Source organism: Haemaphysalis longicornis, unplaced genomic scaffold (assembly GCF_048455015.1).
Source record: "Haemaphysalis longicornis isolate Haplotype H1 unplaced genomic scaffold, Haemaphysalis longicornis Haplotype H1 scaffold_8, whole genome shotgun sequence".
Lineage (NCBI taxonomy): Eukaryota > Metazoa > Arthropoda > Arachnida > Ixodida > Ixodidae > Haemaphysalis > Haemaphysalis longicornis.
Window position 1 is genome coordinate 82,686,385 of NW_027526445.1, and position 20,991 is coordinate 82,707,375.

Sequence of the window (20,991 nt, forward strand, 5' to 3'; positions counted from 1 at the left end):
GGAACACCTTGGAATCATTTTGGAATGACAGAAAGAAGGTGGAGAGAAAATGCCCGCCGGGTGGGACCCGAACACATGGCCTCTAGAATACGCGTGTGTTGCGACGACCGCTACGCTACTGCCGTGGTTCTTTCCCCTCCATTTTCTCGGGTATTTATTTCAGGTAATTTGTTTTTTTTTTCGCTTGGTGGTTGTAGCCAGCGGCACTCAGATACGGGGTGAAGGGGACCTTTTCAATGAACAGGACGTGACCTGAGTGTCTACAGCATGTCGAGACTGGTCGACCAGCGTTGAACCCAGTTAAGCTCCCTATTGCACGAAGGCTACCAGAACAAAGGCCTTTGATTTTGCATGTACAGAATCAGAATAATAAATGTGGGGCCCGTAGAATTAAGGTACAAATAAGGGTTGGCAGTCAAGAAAACCTCCGAAAGCTTAGGGGATAATGTGGTACGTCATTGAAAGAGATAAAGAATTGGGAAACACAGAACGAAAGTTGAGAATAAATGCCCGCCGGGTAGAAACCGAAGGGGAACCGAAGGTCCCCTTCACCACGAGCAGTCGCCCTTTTTTATGTGAAATAGTAGCTGCATTACCAGTATGCCTACGCTCCCGCATTGTACTCCAGTTGAGAGCTCGAGGGGCGTTTACGGAAGTTGGCAGCCCTTCTTGGGTGGCAAATTTGTTCCGGCGAACGCGCCGTTCGCGCGGTAACTCACCATTTGCCATGCGCGCGGTACCCCACCGCCCCGTGTCTTGGACAGATTGGTTAACCGTATGATTTCTCATTCATTACTCACTTCTTTCTATGCCTCCATCTGCTGTGACTTGCTTTGATCATATACACGAAAAATTGTTGACGCTTACTGGTGACCGATTAAATAGTAACTTCCACGCAGGACATACCTAGATACTTCCTACCAAGCTAAATAATTGGTTGCGTAGCTGGCACGTGCGCCCTTCTGTGACTTCTGTGAACTTGTAAACTGCCCTGACATTCCCCACGCCGCCGGTAGTGTGTATTTTCAGAAATGAATGTGTCACCGGCGGCCTCCGTTCTGTATTTGTTGTTCTTGTACTTTGAATTTCGTGGGTCGAAACGTTCCCTGCACCATTCATTTATTCGTGTAATTCGTGTGTAAAGTGTGTTTTTCACCAGCTTAACACCCTGTCTTTTTTTACTGGAATGAAGTTGTATATTGCTGTGCTTTTCAGGAAAGAGTTTGTTGTCCGCGGTACCGCATCTTCTTTCTTTTTTTTTTTTTTTTGGTGTGGTTATATTGTGAGCAGCACAACGGTGCGAAAGTTTGTACGCACACATAAAGTGCCTACCTTACCCTGTTCCATCGCCCCAACCCACCAATGTTCTTAACAAGGGTGCACTGTAGCACACCTTCTGCCCCTATATAATCGAGTGTGCTTCTCGTTGTATGTTGCTCAGGATGAAGACTGGCCCTCCATATATATATATATATATATATATATATATATATATATATATATATATATATATATATATATATATATATATATATATATATATATATATATATATATATATATATATGAGACACAGAAATAACAGTTGGCAGTCATAAAACCTCGGAAAACAAAGGGGAGGATGTGAAAGTCATTGAAACAGATAAAGAATAGCGAAAAAAAGAAAGAAATTGGAGAAAAAATGCCCGCAGGTGGGATCCGAGCCCACGACCTCCAGAATACCGGTCTGGTGTGATAACAACTACGCTACCGGCGGGGCGATTTTCCCCTCCACTTTCTGGGGTATGTATATTTAGGTATCTTTGTTTCCTGTGCTTGGGAGTGGTAGCCAGCGCCACTCGGAAAACACGGGGTGAAGGGGACTTTCTTTTTAACCCCCGGGCCGTGACTCGAGTTTCAACATGTCGAGAGTGGTCGACCAGCGTTTAACCCTCTTAAGCTACGCATGTCACCAAGACTGCCAGAATAGAGGCCCTCGCTATGCATGTAGTGAATCAGAATAGGAAATGAGGGGCTCGTTGCATTCCGATGTTTTCTTCACTGCCAACTGTTATTTTTGTGTAATTTTCAACGAGCCTCTCATTTCCTATTCTGATTCGCTACATGCATAGCGAGGGCCTCTGTTCTGGCAGTCTTGGTGACATACGAAGGTTAAGAGGGTTCAACGCTGGTCGACCACTCTCGACACGTCGCAGACACTCGAGTCACGGCCCGGGGTTAAAAAGAAGGTCCCCTTCACACCGAGTTGTCCGAGTGGCAATGGCTACCACCCCCAAACACAGGAAACAAAGCTACCTAAACATAAATACCCCAGAAAGTGGAGGGGAGAATAACCCCGCCGGTAGCGTAGTGGTTATCGCACCAGACCAGTATTCTGGAGGTCGTGGGTTCGGATCCCACCTGGCGGGCATTTGGTCTCCACTTTCTTTCCTTCTTTCCAAATTCTTTATCTGTTTCAATGACCTCCCAAATCCTCCCCTTTGCTTTCCGAGGTTTTCTTGACTGCCAACCATTATTTCTGTCTTATTCAACGAGCCCTTCATTTTCCTAATCTGATTGGCTATATATATATATATATGTATATATATATATATATATATATATATATATATATTTACATATACACACACTATATATATACATTTAAATAATTAAGAAACAAAAGCATTTGTACCGAAACCGTTCGTACTTATATTTTGTAATCTTGCTTACTTGTAACCTGTACCTATATTTGTAACCTTTTGTTTTCATCCACCCCTCATGTAAAACCCCGCCCACTGGGGTCTTTGAGGTATTTGTAAATAAGTATTTCCATACGTAAATTATTTCCTTATCGCATGACCAAGCAGCTATTTCACTGCGCTCCAAGTTTAGGTTGTACTGGGGTAAGTGTACTTTGAATGAGTTATGTTCGGTAGGGCCAATGAATAGGTTCCTGTGATCATAGTAGTTATGTTTTCAGGTGTTCTTATATTTCTACCGGTTTCTCAGCTGTGGTTTAGCAGTATTTACGCGCTTATGAATGTTCTTGTTTTATACTGTTACTGCTTGAAGCGCTTTACACAGTCCGGTTTGTTACGTAGCGTTTTAGATGCAGAGCATTTCAGTAACTCACGATGTCACCCGCGTTGACGTCCGTAGTCCGCACCGTCGTTGTCCCTACTACATAAAAAAGAAAATACTATCCGACGCCAGGTTTCGATCCCTCGACCCAGCGGGCGGAACGCAATGTACATACTGCTCTACCCCCTGCATCACAAAGCCGCCACGGAATGGAACGCTACTAACGCGCCTTATATCGTTGACTCATTCAAATTACTGCTGACGAGCGCTCTCTCGTCAGCAGTTGCCCCAAGTGCGACAACATTAACGTAACGCACACTACTTAACGTCGTGCGCCCCCGGAAATGCTCTGCATTTGATCGTGCCCCTCGCGAGGGGGATGTTTATACAGGAACTCCTACTTCTAGCGGACTCCTGGCGCCCTCGTTCTGCTATTCTAGAGACTATGAGGCGGTCTTCCAAGGGCGCCAAATTTGAATTCTACAAAATCGATTTTCGTTAGAGTATTTGAGAGCAGTCACTAGGAAGAGACTGTATAACGATCTCCGCGTTTCTCTTGGTGCTTGCTTGCCTTTTTCAAGTCGCCCAGCTGTCCCTTCTTATCACCTAATTTAGACAGGTAGTGCCATGCCTAAGTTTCGACGGCCTGGCGGATGAATCCCCGTCGCAAGCCGCAACTGTAGATCCCGAGAAATCTTCCTGAAAAACAAAACGGTTTTCTGTGGCGCACGAGCTAGTGAGGGTGCATTCGAAGAGGAAGAACACGATTTACTAGCACTGATAAACTAGAATAAATCTTATCTGCGATTTGGCTTTGACATATGTGAAAAACAGCCAATATTACAGGTTTTTTTATGAGGGGCTCGGCGATCACGAAAACACTCTGAGAGATTGCGTTTCACAGAGGCGGTGTGTTGGATGCTCTTCCACAAGCAACTAAAAAAAGCTGTCCTATCAACAATCACGCCCCTGTAACGCAAATTAAAAAACACATTTTGAAGTTTCAAACGATATAGCTTTTGACCTTCTCCATTTATATAAGATATCTCACCACCAGTCACCTTCTCATGACCGACACACGAATCCTTGAAGACCGACTTTTTAGCGTTTGATAACAGTCTAGCCAATCGCTTCTTGTCGTCCCTTAGCACCCAAGAAACCCAAGCTCAGGAAAAGAAGTGCGGCTTCATGTGCGCAGTTCTCAGAATTTTTCCGTGTGAGAAACATAAGTATGTAAATTTTTAACGCACAAAAACTAGTTTATCAAATTAACGATGAAACTGTTTTTACAAACGTTTTGTTTTATCTTTTAACCGGTTCACAAATCACAAATTTCTTCGGTGTATTTATACATCATTCAAAAATATAGCCTTTAATTCAATAAATGGAGCGTAACGAGCGTATTCATGGGTAGTTGTTGAGAGAATAGAGTAGTTGCTGTGAAACCCTACGTGCTGTATAAACGGCCTCTGAAGTGCAAGACGAGGTGTGCCGATATCGGTAATGTAAATAATGAAGCATAAAAATTGGGTCGGCGTTGCCCTAACAATTGTTTTTAGGCTACGAGAAGGTCAACGAACACAAGAAGTTTGGCACCGCTTAACTTTATAACCCTAACGTGTTTTTTTATTATTTATGCATCTCTAGAAACGGTTCAAAGCGTCAACCTAAGTGCACCAACGCACCCAACCCCCCTAGCCCCCCCCCCCCCCCGAAAAAGGAAAAACAGTGAGGTAGGCGTTTATAAATGTCAAAAAAGAATATCCTAAAGGTTCGTTTTACCACCGATTGCGAAGAAGGCGGAAACCTGACCGGGTCAGGGCACTATATATAATATCTGCGTCATTGAAACAATATTTTGTTATTAAAATTAGGCGTATTTAACAAGCTGGTCTGTGCCGGTTCACGATGTCGCTCCGGGTTTAAGGATTAGCTGGTCATTTTATACTACAGTAAGTGCTAGAAACAAACATTAATTAGGGAAATTTGATAACAGCGCAAGTGGTCGTTGGTAAGAATATTTTCGGTTGTTTTCCCCGAGTCCTGCTATGTAGACTTACTGGATTAGAGCAGAGGGTATTGGTTTTCAATCCTTTTAAACGTACTTTCTCACAATTTTATATTTATTTGAATGACCTATATCGGCAGAGTGTAGAGCAAACAGCGGTGGAATTTTGATTATTTATACGTAAACAATATAACCGGGTTTTATGTGTTAATGCTTCGAACAAGTGACAAGTAATCTCTATTCTTTGTATCAAATAGGTTACGTCTGAACCAAAAACATGCTATAAACATCTTACTGTGCCGTCACGTTTCAACATACGGGATTCAAGGGTGCACGATTTGTGGTATATACGGTGCTTGTGTGTATGTATTGGCGCGTTTTAGACCACATTACAACATATTAAGCTTAGAATTGTTACTACAGATGACAGTTTCAGCCCATTCAGTACGGTGTGTAACACGCAATAACAGTTTATGTGACACATATTTTGCCTTATTGCTTTCGAAATGAAGGGAGATAACGTAATTCGTGACATTTTGTTCCCACACTTGTACCTAAGGAGGGGTCTTTGAATCTATTTCAATGAGTAGTGTTATCTTTCTTTTATTCAACCCACAGAAGTACCTGTCCCGTGGAGACCTCTAGAGGGAAACGTGTTTACTTCCCTCGGTTACATCTGCAACTATCGTTTTACTCCTGTGGTTGGAAATAACACAGGAACAAAAAAAATCGTAGTTTTCCCATCAATTGGTAGACATTACCCTTGAGCTCTATTTTCAAGGTGAGAACAAGATGACTAAATTTGAACGGGCTAATGAATGCTCTACCAGTTTGCTTTCCCAGAACTCCCAGTGGAGAGAGGATTCCACGACGCAGTATCTTAATATTATTGTGATTGTGGTGAGTTTGTTTCAAAATGATCTTTCAAATTTAGTACATAATTGTCCCTTTGTTAGAGGCCTGAAAGTGTCAGGACAAGCCGGAATAAAAATAATGACCATTTGTTTGACCAACCTATAACGAAAAAACCAAGCTCTATGCACACAATTTTGCATAAAATTTCCTCTCGCTTGACATTTCGCAGCAGGTAGCAGTGCTTTATCTGCTAGATGACTAGGTCGATCGGATTTATTGCGCTGAAGGGCCCGCACAGACAGCCTAGTCGGAGCAACACTGACAGCAAGGGCCGCCGAAGCAGCAGTTACAACTGCGTCTTGTGACATTACTATCATGAAATAAAACGCAAGTATCGACGGCCCACCCAGCAGTGCGCGATCAAGGCCAGGCAAAACGCAGCCGTTTCGCGCTTGCCTCGTCACGTCATACCGCCGTGACAATGTCCTCGGCGAACTAAGCTGTAGGAACAAAAGGAGCACCTCGCTTGCCGGCATTTGAACGTCACTTTTGAGTGGATTAACCACATTGAATTATGTACCATTGACGAGGTTAGGCTGTTAAGACAAGCTATAATACAATAAATGCACGGCATTTCACTTTTATAAATTCGCTACTATTTTAAACAGTTTAGGTAAACTCCCGCCCAATGTATCGTAAGAAACACACGACAATAGATGTAATGGGCAAGCAAAATCCCGCAAGATGCCTAAGTGTAGTATTTTGCACGTGCAATACGTCGATTGTTGTATTTGGTTGTTCTACAGTATACGAGATACTATTAGGACATATTCATGAGTTTGTCATTCCCACGCTGCTTGCTAGTTACTTACTTTTTGCGACAAATTACGAAAAGTTTTGTCATGTGCTTGATATTACGACAGCGTACTAAACACCAAAATTTGTTATTTTTAAGAAATCAGATGTTTTATTCCTCAAACGATAAACGCCATACAACCAACCATTCCGCAAAAAAAATCTTTCTTTTCAGGTATTCGCTCTGATGGGCGTGGCTTCTACGTGTACATAAAACTTGTGCAACAGATAAATTACGGTCACATTTGTGTGCAAGTATTTAACAATACAATTGATTGATTTGATTCATGATAGAGGTTTAACGCACCGACGAAACGCAGGCGATGAGGCGCGCCGTAGTGGAGGGCTCCGAATTGATTTTGACCACCTTGGGATATTTACGTGCACCGAAATGTCGTACACACGGGCGTTGTTGCTTTTCGCCTCCATCAGAAAAGCCGCCTCCGCGGTAGGGAATTGAACCCGCGTGTATTTAAGAACACGCCCTTAGCTGGACTGAAATATGAGATATTGGGGTCCATATTCAAACGATATCAAGGGTGTTAACCCGGTTCTAATTATGAATACAATTATAACAATGTGGCATTCCCATCGAAGATATTCCGAAGTGAACCGGGGTCCTATCTTACTCGTAAAAAGGTTAGTTTCACATTTATAGAACAACATCAGCTTAAGGTAATAGATCTCGAAGCACAAGCCAGCCCAAAAGGACTCCAACGACGAAACTGATTGCGGTAGTTAAAACTATAAATTTAACCAATGGTGATTAACCTATACTGTGTAATTCCCAGATCCAGTTGGAATACTACTAACAAATTGTGGCCCATCTACCGTAAAATACTCACCTTGCAAACGCAGCTGGTTGATGCGACGATCCCTGAACACATTAGACACACACATCAGAGATTAGACAATTAGAACGCATTAGACAAACACAGATATCTATTTAGACATAAATGTTGGCAGTGAAAGAAAGCCTCGGAAATGAAAGCGGCGAATGTGGTAGGGAAATTGAAGCAGATAAAAAATTGGAATTAAAGAAAGTGGAGAAAAAATCACCGCCGGATGGGAACCGAACACACGACCTCCAGAATACGCGTCTTGTGGGATGACCATTACGCTACCGGCCGGTTCTTTACAATCTGCTTACTCGGGTACTTATTTCATGTATATTGTTTTCCTGCGCTTGGGGGTGGTAGCCAGCGCCCATCGTACTCGGGGTGAAGGGAACGGTTTTAACAAACGGGACGTGACTTGAGTGTCTACAGCATATCGAGAGTGGTCGACCAGCGTTAACTCTGTTAAGCTCCCTATTGCGTTAAGACTCCCAGAACAGAGGGTCTCGCTTTTGCATGTAACCAAATCAGAATGGGAAATAAGGGGCCCATTGAATTAAGAAAGAAATAAGGGATAGCAGTCAAGAAAACCTCAGAAAGCACAGGGGAGAATGTGGTAGGTTATTGAAAGAGATAAAGAATTTGGAAACACAGAAAGACAGTGGAGACAAAACGCACGCCGCGTGGGAACAGAAGGGAAACCGAAGGTCCCTCTTCACCGTGAGTAGTCATAGCGGCACTGCCAGCCACTTCCAAGCGCAGGAAAACAAAATACATTAGAATAAATACCCGAGAAAGTGGAGGGGATAGGGGAAATAGCCCCGCCAAGATTTTTCCCAATCAATACCCTTAGTTATGCTGAGTCGTAGAGGCCACAGCGACTTCGCAGCGTTTCAAGAAATCTATCTGGCCAGGCGTTCACTGCTCTTCTTGCTCTACCGAATCTGCGTTTTGTACACTTTTCTTCCACCCGGAAAATTGCGACAACAGCAAATTAAAGTTTCCGCAGAATGTAGGCGGGGCTGCCTGCTCCTAGAATCAGAAAACGACCGAAAGGGAGAGCGGGCCAACTCCAACCGAAGCTCGTGTTCAAGAGATACTAGACCTAGCAATGGTTTTTAAACTACGAGAAGTTCAACGAACGCAAGAAGTTTGGCCAGCGCTTAACTTTGCAACCCTAACGTTTTTTTTTAATATTTATGCATCTGTAGAAATGGTTCAAAGCGTCAACCTAAGTGCACCAACCCACATCCTCCCCCCCCCCCCCCCGCCTCAAAAAATGGAAAAACAGTGGGGTAGGCGTTTATAAATGTCTAAAAGAATATCCTAAAAGTTCGTTTTACAACCATTCCCAAGAAGGCGGAAACCTGACCGGGTCGGGGCACTATATATATTATCTGCTTCATTGAAACATTATTTTGTTATTAAAATTAGGTGTATTTAACAAGCTGGTGTGTTCGGGTTCTCGATGTCGCTCTGGGGTTTAGGATTAAATGACCGTTTTATACTACAGTAAGTGATAGAAATCAAAATTAATTAGTGAAATTTGATAAAAATTCCAAGTGGGCGTTGGTAGTAAACTTTCCGGTTGTTTGGCCCGAGTCCTGCTATGCAGATTTACTGGATTAGAGCAGAGGGTATTGGTTTTCAAGCCTTTTGAATGTACTTTCTCACACTTTTATGTTGATTTCAATGACCTATATCGGCTGAGTGTACAGCAAAAAGCCATGGAATTTTGATGATTTATACGTAAACAATATAAACGGGTTTTATGTGTTAATGCTTAGAATAAGTGACAAGTACACTCTACTTTTTGTATCAAATAGCTTACGTCTGAACCAAAAAAATGTCATAAACATCTGACTGCGCCGTCACATTTCAACATACGGGATTCAAGGGTGCGCGATTTGCGGTATATACGGTGCTTGTGTGTTATATATTAGCGCGTTTTAGACGCCATTAACAACATATTAAGCTTAGAATTGTTACAACAGATGACAGTTTCAGCCCATTCAGTACGGTGTGTAACACGAAATAACACTTTGTGTGACATGTATCTTGCCTCATTGCTTTCGAAATGAAGGGAGAGAACGTCATTCGTGATATTTTGTTCCCACACTTGTACCTAAGGAGGGGGCTTCGCATCTATTTTAATGAGTAGTGTAATCTTTCTTTTATTCATGCCACAGAAGAATCTTTCCCATGGAGACCTCTGGGAGAGGAACGTGTTTACTTCCCTCGATTACATCTTCAACTATCGTTTTACTCCCGAGGTTAGAATTAACACCGGGACGAAAAAAAAATCGTCGTTTTCTCATCAATTGAAGGAAATCACCCTTGAGCTCTTTTTTTCAAGGTGAGAACAAGATGAGTAAATTTGAACGGGCTAATAAATGCTCTACCGCTTTGCTTTCCCAGAACGCCCTGTGAACAGAGGATTCCACGATGCAGTATCTTAACAATATTGTGATTGCGGTCAGTTTGTTTCAAAATTATCTTTGAAATTTAGTACATATTTGTGCCTTTGTTAAAGGTCTGAAAGTGTCAGCACAACCCGGAATAAAAATAATTTCCATTTGTGTGACCAAGCTATAACGAAAAAGCCAAGCTCTATGCACACAGTTTAGCATAAAATATTCCCTTGCGCGACATTTCTCAGCAGGCCGCAGTGCTTTATCTGCTAGATGACAAGGTCGATCGGATTTATTGCGCTAAAGGGCCCGCACAGACAGCCCAAATGGAGCATTATAACGGCAAGGGCCGCCGAAGCAGCAGTTACAACCACGTCTTGTGACATTACTCTCCTGAAATACAACGGAAGCACCGACGGGCCATCCAGCAGTGCGCGGTCAAGGCCAGGCAAAGCAGACGTTTCGCGCTTGCCTTGTCACGTCATACCGCCGTGACAATGTTCTTGGCGAACTAAGCTGTTGGAACAAAAGCCGCACCTCGTTTGCCGGCGTTTGAACGTCACTTTTGAGTGGATTAACCACATTGAAATATGTACCATTGACTAGGTTATGCTGTAAAGACAAGCCATAATCCAATAAATGCACGGCACCTCACTTTTTTTAAATTCGCTACAATTTTGAACAGTTTAGGTAAACTCCCGACCATTGTATCGTAAGAAATACACGACAATAGATTAAGCAAAGGGCAAGCAAAATCCCGCAAGATTTTCAAGCGTAGTATTTTGCACGCGCAATACTTCGATTGTTGTATTTGGTTGTTCTCCAGTATACGAGATACTATTAGGACATATTCATGAGTTTGTCATTCCCACGCTGCTTGCTAGTTACTTACTTTTTGCGACAAATTACGAAAAGTTTTGTCATGTGCTTGATATTACGACAGCGTACTAAACACCAAAATTTGTTATTTTTAAGAAATCAGATGTTTTATTCCTCAAACGATAAACGCCATACAACCAACCATTCCGCAAAAAAAATCTTTCTTTTCAGGTATTCGCTCTGATGGGCGTGGCTTCTACGTGTACATAAAACTTGTGCAACAGATAAATTACGGTCACATTTGTGTGCAAGTATTTAACAATACAATTGATTGATTTGATTCATGATAGAGGTTTAACGCACCGACGAAACGCAGGCGATGAGGCGCACCGTAGTGGAGGGCTCCGGATTAATTTTGACCACTTGGGGATATTTTCGTGCGGCGAAATCTCGTACACACGGCGTTTTTGTTTTTCCCCTCCATCAGAAAAGCAGCCGCCGCAGTCGGGAAACGAACCCGCGTGTATTTAAGAACACATACTAAGTTGTTTTGCCACAATGAGATATTCTGGTCAATATTCCAACGATATCAAGGGTGTTGAACCCGGTTCTTATTACGAATACCATTTTAAAAAAGTGGCGTTGTCATCGGAGATATTACGAAGGAACCGGGTTTTATCTATACTCGTAAAAAGGTTGGTTTCACCGTAATAGAACAACATCTGCTTAAGTTACTAGATCTCGAACCACAAGCCAGCCCATAAGGACTCCAGCGACGAAACTGATTGCGGTAGTTAAAACTATAAATTTAACCAAAGGTGATTAACCTATACTGTGCAAACTTTCTAAAGGTTCCAATTATGTAGGTGAGATTCATTTGTGCCTCTGTCCTAAGATTTCTAATGCTTTTTTGGTATGATATAAACATTAATAAAAAAATGAAACATCACCATCTCGGTTTACACAACAAATATATTACGTTTGACACGTGTGTTAGATTTTAAACAAAAAGACAGCTCTTAGTAAGCAGGTGGTCGGGAAGAGGCATAAAACACACATTTTAAGAGTTGTTATTTGTTTCGTGTTACTTCCAGCAATGAAAGCTATTGGTATATGGACACCGATGTGTTCATACAGTTTTATGCGTCAATATATACGTGCTAAATACTTCGTTTTTACTCGGGGTAACAGTAAACAGCCGCTACGTTATAATTATTCTAAATAAGTGGGTAAGTTAAAACAAAACAACGCTGTCAAGCATACTATCGTCTCCGCTTACATTTTTTCTTATTCCAAGCAGCTACGCAGGCGTTCAAATTTCTTCTTTTTTCAAAACAGAAAGGTATATATACACAGGTTTCCATTAAATTCCGGCGCAAGCTTTCCTAAATTGACGTGAACTATATTTAAGAAAGCCTTTCTAGGGGACTTTGCGTGCATCAGCAAACTTAAATAAATCATTACATTATTTTGTCACCCGAAATATATTTTACCCAGCAAGCCGAATAATGCTTCGGTTAAGCATGGTATAAAACTGGGCGGCCATTAAGAATGCCCATTTTTGAGCCCAAATAAGCCACTGTGTGGCACTTTGCTGTAGATGAATAGAGCTTCTACTCAATATTTCTTCGCCGTTGCCGGCAGCAGTTCATCGAGCGTGTTGAAAAAAATACGTTCATATAGTTGTTACCAACAGCGTTATGTCTTCTGTTTTAATTTTGGAGGCAGTTGTTCAGCAATTAACCGATCACTTGAGTATTCCTCTTCCATTTCCGAAAACCTGTGGGGAACAAAATGACTGTCAAGTATTGATAATAAGAATAAATTATTGTGCGATCAAACCTCCAAATACGCCAATACATGCTGAAAAAGTTCGTAGTACGCGCAATCTATGCAAGATAGTCACGATCAGCGCACCTCTTTCCCTCATCTTGTCTATCGTGGTCATTCGATAGCTGCAAGCTCACTGTCACTCTCCTCCGCTTTCGCGAAACATGGCGTTTTTTTATAGATGAACGAAAGTATGGAAGATCAACTTGACATTTAAAGACACACGCTCCTAGCGGTGATAAGGCGACATAGCAATGACAAATGACGTTCCTAACGCACTTCTGTCTTCCCTAAAATTGGTTTCCGCTGCACTAACATGCAGTACGATGTTTCTCAGTTATTTGCTCACGCTGCGTTACCAGCGACAGCCCGCGAAATAAGGGGGCGCCTTAATTATTGCTAGCGCAATGCGTGCGGTATCACTGTCGAGATTAAACCCACGTACGGTTGGGAATACAGGCGTTCGTCCTAGGTCATTGTCAATCTTGGTAATTGATAATACAGTAAAAAAAAGTAGGTATGTTCAAACAACCTATAAAAGTTTTAATTTATTAGTGTTCTATATCGTGAGAGCACCATGAGCGGAGTGCGAGTTGTTTCTTTTTCTTAACTCAGAAAGGCCTAATGTAAGATGGTGTGTTGTAATGAGATTTTAATCTTATTCACAAACGTATCATCACCCGAGAAAGTACCTTCGAACACCCTATCTTTAAAGATAGAGAGCGAGAACACCTTTAGGGAAAGCTGAAGAGGTCAGCCCCACTAATGGCAGGGATTGCTGCTCCAGATGTGGTGAATACAATGAGCTGACAGAGAAAAATAGAGAGAAAAAGAAAAGGAACGAAAGAAAGGGGGGGAGTGGGGAAATGCACACATATACAAAATGTACATGCTCAAAGGGTTCACAGAACAGCTGTACTAACGGGTTCAAGAAATCAGGAGTTCACCCGTAACGCTTTTTTTAAGCAGGCTGAATTCGAAAGCTTTGTGGTCCGTTGCGAAGTGTACTCACCACCTCTCACTGTAATTATTCAGCCTCCCGTTCCCAAGTCGATAGTTAAGTTCATCCTCATTCCCCTTACTACAATCCCGCTTGTGGTCTTTGCTGCAATAAGTTTACATGAAATACCATAGGAGAGTCTGCAGATGTTATGGCTGTGGACTTAGCGATGGCGCGCAGAGACCTCTGTGTTCATCGTTGAACTTCTTCTTCGGGTCCCACACTACTTTAAAAGCATACTTCTGTGGCGTGGTAATTACCGAGTCATCGTTTGGGTCAACGCTATTAGTTCTACCAAAACGGATGCAAGGCACGACACCGAACACCCCGAATTTTCACCGTGCCGTGTACGTGGACGTCCTGGACTAATGAGGATACATAAATTAGTGGTGAATTTCCGACGCCACTCGCCATTTTCAGTTGCCAAACTCCTCGCAGCGGTATGTGGAATTGTCGGCAAGCCAACGTCCCTTTTCATGTCATCGTGGGTTGACAGGAATATTATTTTTGTTGAAGGAGCTATGTAAGGGTTTCGCCATCAATGTTCTTTTACGTTCGCGAGCACCGACACAACGGAGTGACTGCGAGCAGCGCCGTCTTGAAGTGCTCCGGTCTACGCACAACCTGATTGGTATTGTGTTTCCTCATTGCGATGAACATGGCAAAAACCGTCCGCTGCAATGCTTTGGGGATGCCATGGGAGGAGGCCGCCCTTACTGTGCCTGCTATGACCGCCAATTTGGTCGAATAAAGGGGCAATCCAGGAAACTTATGTCCTGAAACAGCATTCGTAGGCACCATGATTGGGAGAACAACCGAGGTAAATGTGTGCCGTTAAAAAAGTCATTTGGGACGTTCAACTACTATGTACCTCATGTGAACAGCCTTTAATATACCGAAGACATTGGTTGACTGTCGCTGAAGCTAACAACTTTGCTTCAGTTTTGGGTGTTGGATATTCGCTTTTTCATAATAATTCTTTTTCGAGCAGGATTGCCTAATAACATAAACTTGGGTGCTTTCTGTTATAAATACATGTTTAATATTAAGAGCAATCTTTATGTTAACACCTCTACAAGCTCAGAGCGTACCGAATATATGGAGCTTGGTTGTCGTAAATAATATCTCTACGCCTAACTAGAAAGCTGGCCACATGCTAAACCATTGGCCAATTCTAGTTCGTACTGTACAGCGAAGAGCGCAAAAAACATGCTAGAGAAGATTTTTAAACTCTTCTAGCTGGAAAGCCGTTTAAATGCTTGAATAAGGCCGTTCGGTTAGCCGCCAATAACCCAACAACATTCACGCCTTTTCCATTCGAAACTCACAGACAGTGTTGTTTATAGAAAGACGGAACTCTTCAATTATGTAGCTAACTGTTTTGTGTCGGGCTCAATGAGCAGTACTTTGCCGGCATGGCAGGATACCGGCGTTCAAATCTACTTTTTCCAAATAAATGTCTAAGTAAATTTAATAATTTTGAGTACATAGTGCTCACGTCTGGTCATCTACTAGTAACCAGACTACTGAAGTCGATAAATCCTTTTACAATTCAACAAGACTCTCGAACATCCCTTGGCGAATGTTTATCGTTTTAAGATGCCCCATCAAGTTACCATGTTACAACTCATTATCATATTCAAGTGATATGGACTGTGTATTTATTGAGCGCTAACCGTAGATTAACGCTTTTATTGCGACTGCGGGACTGGTCTCCCTTCAGCATCTTTTCGGGGCGCTCTGCTTTTGTTTCAAGCGCGCAATCTTTTTATGGACATTGTCAAACATAACTGATAGTGGGCAGACGACGGAGGTTTTTTACGTAGACCGCTGTCTCGGATTAAATGTGTTCATGGCTACACTGAAGGCTTCCTTCATTAAAGCATTACAGAGCCATAAACACTGCCTGCTACGCGCAATGTACCCTTCCGAGTGAGCGGATAAAAAGAGACAGTTATATTACTTTAAAATCGATTTTAAATGGCTGACAATACATTAACAATTGTATTCACATGTATAGAATTAGGATTACATGCTCAACCCACTATGTAAACATTTGGTTGGTATTTGCCTCCTTGCAGAGTTCGACAGGCGTAGCGAATCCCGCTGCAATCCAAAAACCGGCGAGTTTGACCCAATTCCGTGCCACAGCCCTCCTCACTGGGGCGTGCATAAGGAAACCGGAAACGAATATCGATACGAAAGAATTTGCTGGTACTCAACTGACCTTTCCACCTTCACGTTTGGTCGGGACATTTAATTCGTCTACCAGATGTACACCATGATATTTCTACAGACGGAGGATAGTCGTCCTCCCATGGTCACCCCACTCATAAAAATGAGATCTTCGAGCAGGATTCCTCTTCATTGTATCAGCACAGTGGGACTTCCAGCCATGGCTACTAAAAGACACAATAATTCTCATTTCGTTCGTTAAAAGGAGGCCTTCACGGGATGAAGATAGCGTCATTGCTTGCGGATAAAAAAAAAACCTTTTTCAAAATATCGCGCTACAAAGGCACTTTTGCACGGTAAAATCTACTGATTGGATAAGACTTGCAGTTCTTTCTTTGTCAATGCTAAAGAAGCTGTGCTAACACTGTTGTCTTTTAAGGAAACTATCTTGTAGGCCTCGATTATTTCTCGTGTCAACTAATCCTCGTGTCGGGCTACAATCCTTGCCTTATTCAAAAGCGTCCGACACTCACTGTCTCTGCAGTCTCTGCAGTGTATGCCCAGATGTCCGCGATCGCTTGAAATGTTTTTTAACGCGATCGTTTAAAATGTCATCCTTCACTTTTTTTGTTTTTTGTACTTACTTGTGCTCCCCCTCCTTTCCTTCTCCTTTCTTTTGTTAGCTGTGTATCTTCACGTGTAAAATCGGACATCAAAGTGAAAATAGAACAAGTTGACAGTAGCGCCGTGTCCTCTTCACTTCGTTCGTCCTTGTTGATTTCGCGCTTACTTACACGATGAATGACCAACTCGCCCAAGAAACCACTCTAACAAAATTTATTCAGCATTGCTTGACCAAAGAGCCGCATTTTAAAGAGTGAACTACTTTCGCTAAACATGTTTTTCACTTCGCAATTAGAAATCAAATAAATATCATTCTTTTCCTACCCGAAAATGCACCAATAGCGAGTGTCTGAATGGTGTACGGATGCTCGCTATTAATCGGACGGTTCGTTTGAAGCCTTATCCGGCTTCAATCGGTGTATAGTTTACAAAACTCAATCTGTCCGAGTTGCAACCAATTTGTGAAGAGCTGAAGCGAAAAAAATGCGGTCTTCATTAATGAATAGAGGCCAGATTTTAAGGCCACAAAAGAGTGTAATTTAGGCATAAAAAATAAACAGTCAAAAATGTTTGTTAGGCTTCCGACGTGTGAATTATTGACACCCTAAATGTGTACGTATATGCAAGTCACTTAGAAGGAAGACGTGAGTGACCTGTATCTATGAAATAATAGCCAAAATTTTTACTGTTATGATAGCTCATATGCGCCAAAAGTTGAATATAGCCGGTCCATTGTCCATAAAAGTAAAGGTTAATAATTAGCTTAGTTAACCTAGGCAGCGCCCACATTCATTGTATATGGCCAATCACGCTTGCTCGAACATCGCATATGGTGAAAAAGGCATAAAAAAGGCTTGTTGCGAGCTGGTAATGCTGATTTTCAAAAGCGGTATAGTCGTGTGCAAGGTAAGAACGGCAACAGCTCACGCAATGTATCACTCCGCCGAAGCGGAGGCCCCGTATGCCACAGCGGCTTCGAATGATTATTGTGCTTTATGCATGGCATCGCCTTCTTTTACTCACGTAGTGTCTTTGGCGTCGCTACCGGAATTTACGAGAAGATGAAGTATGAAACCTAACTGAAAACGACTGCCGGGATTTTCAGAATAGTTGCAGTGAGGCGTCCTTTGAATCGTGCGGAGGAAGAACCGCTTGTAGTGATTTGACGCCGAGGCAACTTGCGTTCTTAATTTGCATCTAGGTATATTATAATTCTGCTTGAAGCAATTCCATCACAAATACACAGAAGCATACACAACTATTTGATGGAAGGAGGATACCATTTACATAGAAATTATTTGCTCTCACAAGTACTGTTGGGTAGAACCCTGGCAATTTTCTCCTATACAATTATATCCTAATTGAACAATCAAAATCCGTTAACACTGCCAAATATGCTTCCACACAATTGAACAGCGTTTTTAAAACAGTGTTTAGTAGCCAAACAGATTTTTGAGTGAAAAAACGCTTAGTAAAGCACATCACTGTGTCAATATCAACGCTTAACAAAATGCATCTCTGCAGTGGTATTTTACCGTTGGCTCCACAGTATGGGAGTGATCTAACAAAGTCGCGTTCTACATTCCCAAGCGTTGCGTGATAAATACAATTGCATTTCATTATGCGTTTAGAACCGTGGATGCTACTGCTTATGTGAGAAGAAATGTGTTTGCAGGGCAAACGGAATGTAGTCAAATGAACACTGGGAAAATGGTAGAAACAACAACAGACTGCCACCGCCTACTGATTATTTTTAATGAAATTGTACCTCTTGTGATTGAGGACGAGCGTCTCATTTTACTCGTGTTTGCACTTCTTCCGGGAGTTGGTTGAACTAGAATACTAGGGGAAATCCTATAGCGTTATTAACAGTCACTGCTGCCGGGTAACGTGAATAACGACCTATTTCTGCGCAAAAAAGCGATACATATGCCGTATATGCTTCATATTTGCGCCGATTTTCCTAACAGGCATTCATAAGCTCTGGAAGCCGTTTTGGCACAAACGCTGAACAAGCCATTCTTGGGCACGATAAAAGCACCATAAAAGCGCTTCTTAACCTTTAGATCATGTGCAGACACAAATGGTGCGGAAGGAGCACAAGTAGGAAAATAGGGATTTGACCGAAATCCAGTCTGTATTGACGATCATTAGGTTTTTGGTTACAAAATATTCAGAAAACAATACAGCCATTTTTTAGTTTAAAATACACAATATATACTCAAAGGTGTAAAAACAAATCAGTTGCTGTGCCACGTATGCAGGTGGCATCGTCAGTAACAAAAGGGCCCATCTCCCCGCGAGAGGGACTCGAATAAATGCGTCGCATAGGGGGTGGCTGTATTGTGTTAACGTTTAGTGTTTGGGGAGTTGCGTGTAGTGAATGCGTTGTATCAGCAGCTTCTCGACGTAGTTTGAATGAGTCAAGGATATAAGGCGCGTTCACAGCCTTCATTCTGTGTCGGCTTTGTGGCGCAGTGGGTAGAGCACCATGTATCTTGCGTTCCGCCCGCAGGGTCGTGGGATCAAAACCAGGCGCCGGTAAGTATTATTTTTTTATATAGTGTAGGGGGAGGGGTGCGGACGTGTTGTTGAGAGCGAGGAGCGTAGCGTGATGCGGGAGAGGAGGAGTGGGGGAGAGGGCGCACCTGGAACGGCTGTTGTGGACACCGAGGCACGCCAACTCCGACAATGCCGGGTGACATCGTGAGTTAAAGAAATGCTCTGCATTTGAAAAACAGGCCCGTAGGAAATTCAAAAAAACCTATTTATCAAGCGCGCGCTAAATATCCGATGGGGGGTGGGTCAATTAGAGGGCGCACTTTTGAGTTACTGGGGAGGACCCAAGAATTCACGAACTTTGAGGGGGTGTAGCACTTTTTTTCTCAAAGAAGCAGGAAGAGTTTGATACAAAAAAACTGCATTTATTTCATGAGCTTCCTTAACCACTCCGCGCACATACAGGTAACCACAGATGCAGATGCTACAAGGCGGCTTTATTTAGGTAACCGCAAAAAGCACAGATGACGATAACCATAAAAAACGACAAAAAAGATTCAATCTTATTTTACCGGCGGTGAAGAGCAAATCATTCACTGCCTGTCACTACCCATGATATCATTACTTTCGCATTGATCGTCAGCACAATAGCAAGAGTTACACCCTTTATCGTTTTTTTTTGTTTTTTGCAGTGCAGGCAGATTTGGTCTACGCTGCGCTACAGAAAAAGAGAGAGAAAAAGTTATTTCTGCCCCGACTCAGTCTTTGCAAGTACACCTTACCTTCTGTAGACACGCCAGGTAACTTGAACCCTACTGCTGGTTATGAGCGCTAGTTCGGGTGAGGAGCTCTCCTTCACCTCCGGCCATGTAGCGACATGGGTGGTAAATGGAGCGCTGGCAAAACTAATCACTAGCAAATGCCTTCGGACGTGTTATCTGGTGTGCCAAGGGCCAGGTAGCTTGGGTTGGAAAATGCAGGGGGATAAATGTGGAGGGGCTAGAGTAGTCAGCAGGTTAACTTAACACAGCGTTTTAAAAAAAAGGTTTCTGTTGATTTTTAACCAAAGATAATTTTAATGGAAAAACATAGTATTCCTGGGCAAATTTGTTCTGATGTGACCAATCTGCAGTGATAGAAGTGCTTTCCGGATTCGAAGGGTAGACTTGAATTGGTGTGCAGATTTCGGCACTAGAAGTTCTGCTAATACCTTGGTTATGCAGGATGTAGCGATGACATTTTTTTTCAGCGCTCACAAAAAAAATAATGGGGAACGTTTCTCCAATTAGTGCTTTGAACGCTAAGGCAAGGGAAAATCGAAAACTTCTGTGTTGCATCGCTTTAACGGTGCCGTCACGAGCACCTGTCCTGCGACACGCATCCGGATAATGTTTATTTCACCTTGGCACGCTGCCGGAAGAGCGCTGTAGTCACCACACCTTGTTGAACCTCTTGCGAGCCGGTTTTAAAGCTATTCGAACCCAAATAAATTTTATGTATTTATTGCTTAAGCATTTTCTTTATACAGCGGCTCAAAATTGTTTTACTCGAGCAGTAAGAAGTGCCCTTTCTTGTTTGATGAGGCATCTAAGACCTATGTCTTATAAAGTATTTCGAGCTTTTTCATAAATCTAGCCGTTCATAAATTACTTATCTGAACCTTCGCACCTTACTAATAAACTGAGAAATAGACAGTCATACTTAAGATTTCCAGAAGAACAAAGGGTAATACGCGGGTTTGCATAGTGCGGGAAAAACGTACCGGCCGACTGATTGTTTTCGGCTAAACGTGGTCTTCACTCACCGTGAACAGAAAATGAGAAAAATTACGAGATTGCACTGGTGGTGTTAGAAAAATACAACTTCAAAGATTTTTCAACAAGTTGTGGTAAGGAAACAGTGTAAAAAGTAGTATATTATTCCGCATAATATCGTTGGTGCCGTTTTATTTTTGAATGCAAACACACGTACACACAGCAAGGTAAAGGAAATTACCTAGCGTTGCGCTACCAAAAT

General features: G+C 42.4%; 1 non-coding gene across 1 annotated transcript; it reads left to right on the plus strand.

Moving 5' to 3' along the window:
* Positions 1-2,335: 2,335 nt before the first annotated feature.
* On the plus strand, positions 2,336-2,408 carry Trnat-agu (transfer RNA threonine (anticodon AGU)). The gene has a single exon. It is a non-coding gene; the product is annotated as a tRNA-Thr (tRNA).
* The last annotated feature ends 18,583 nt before the right edge of the window (positions 2,409-20,991 follow it).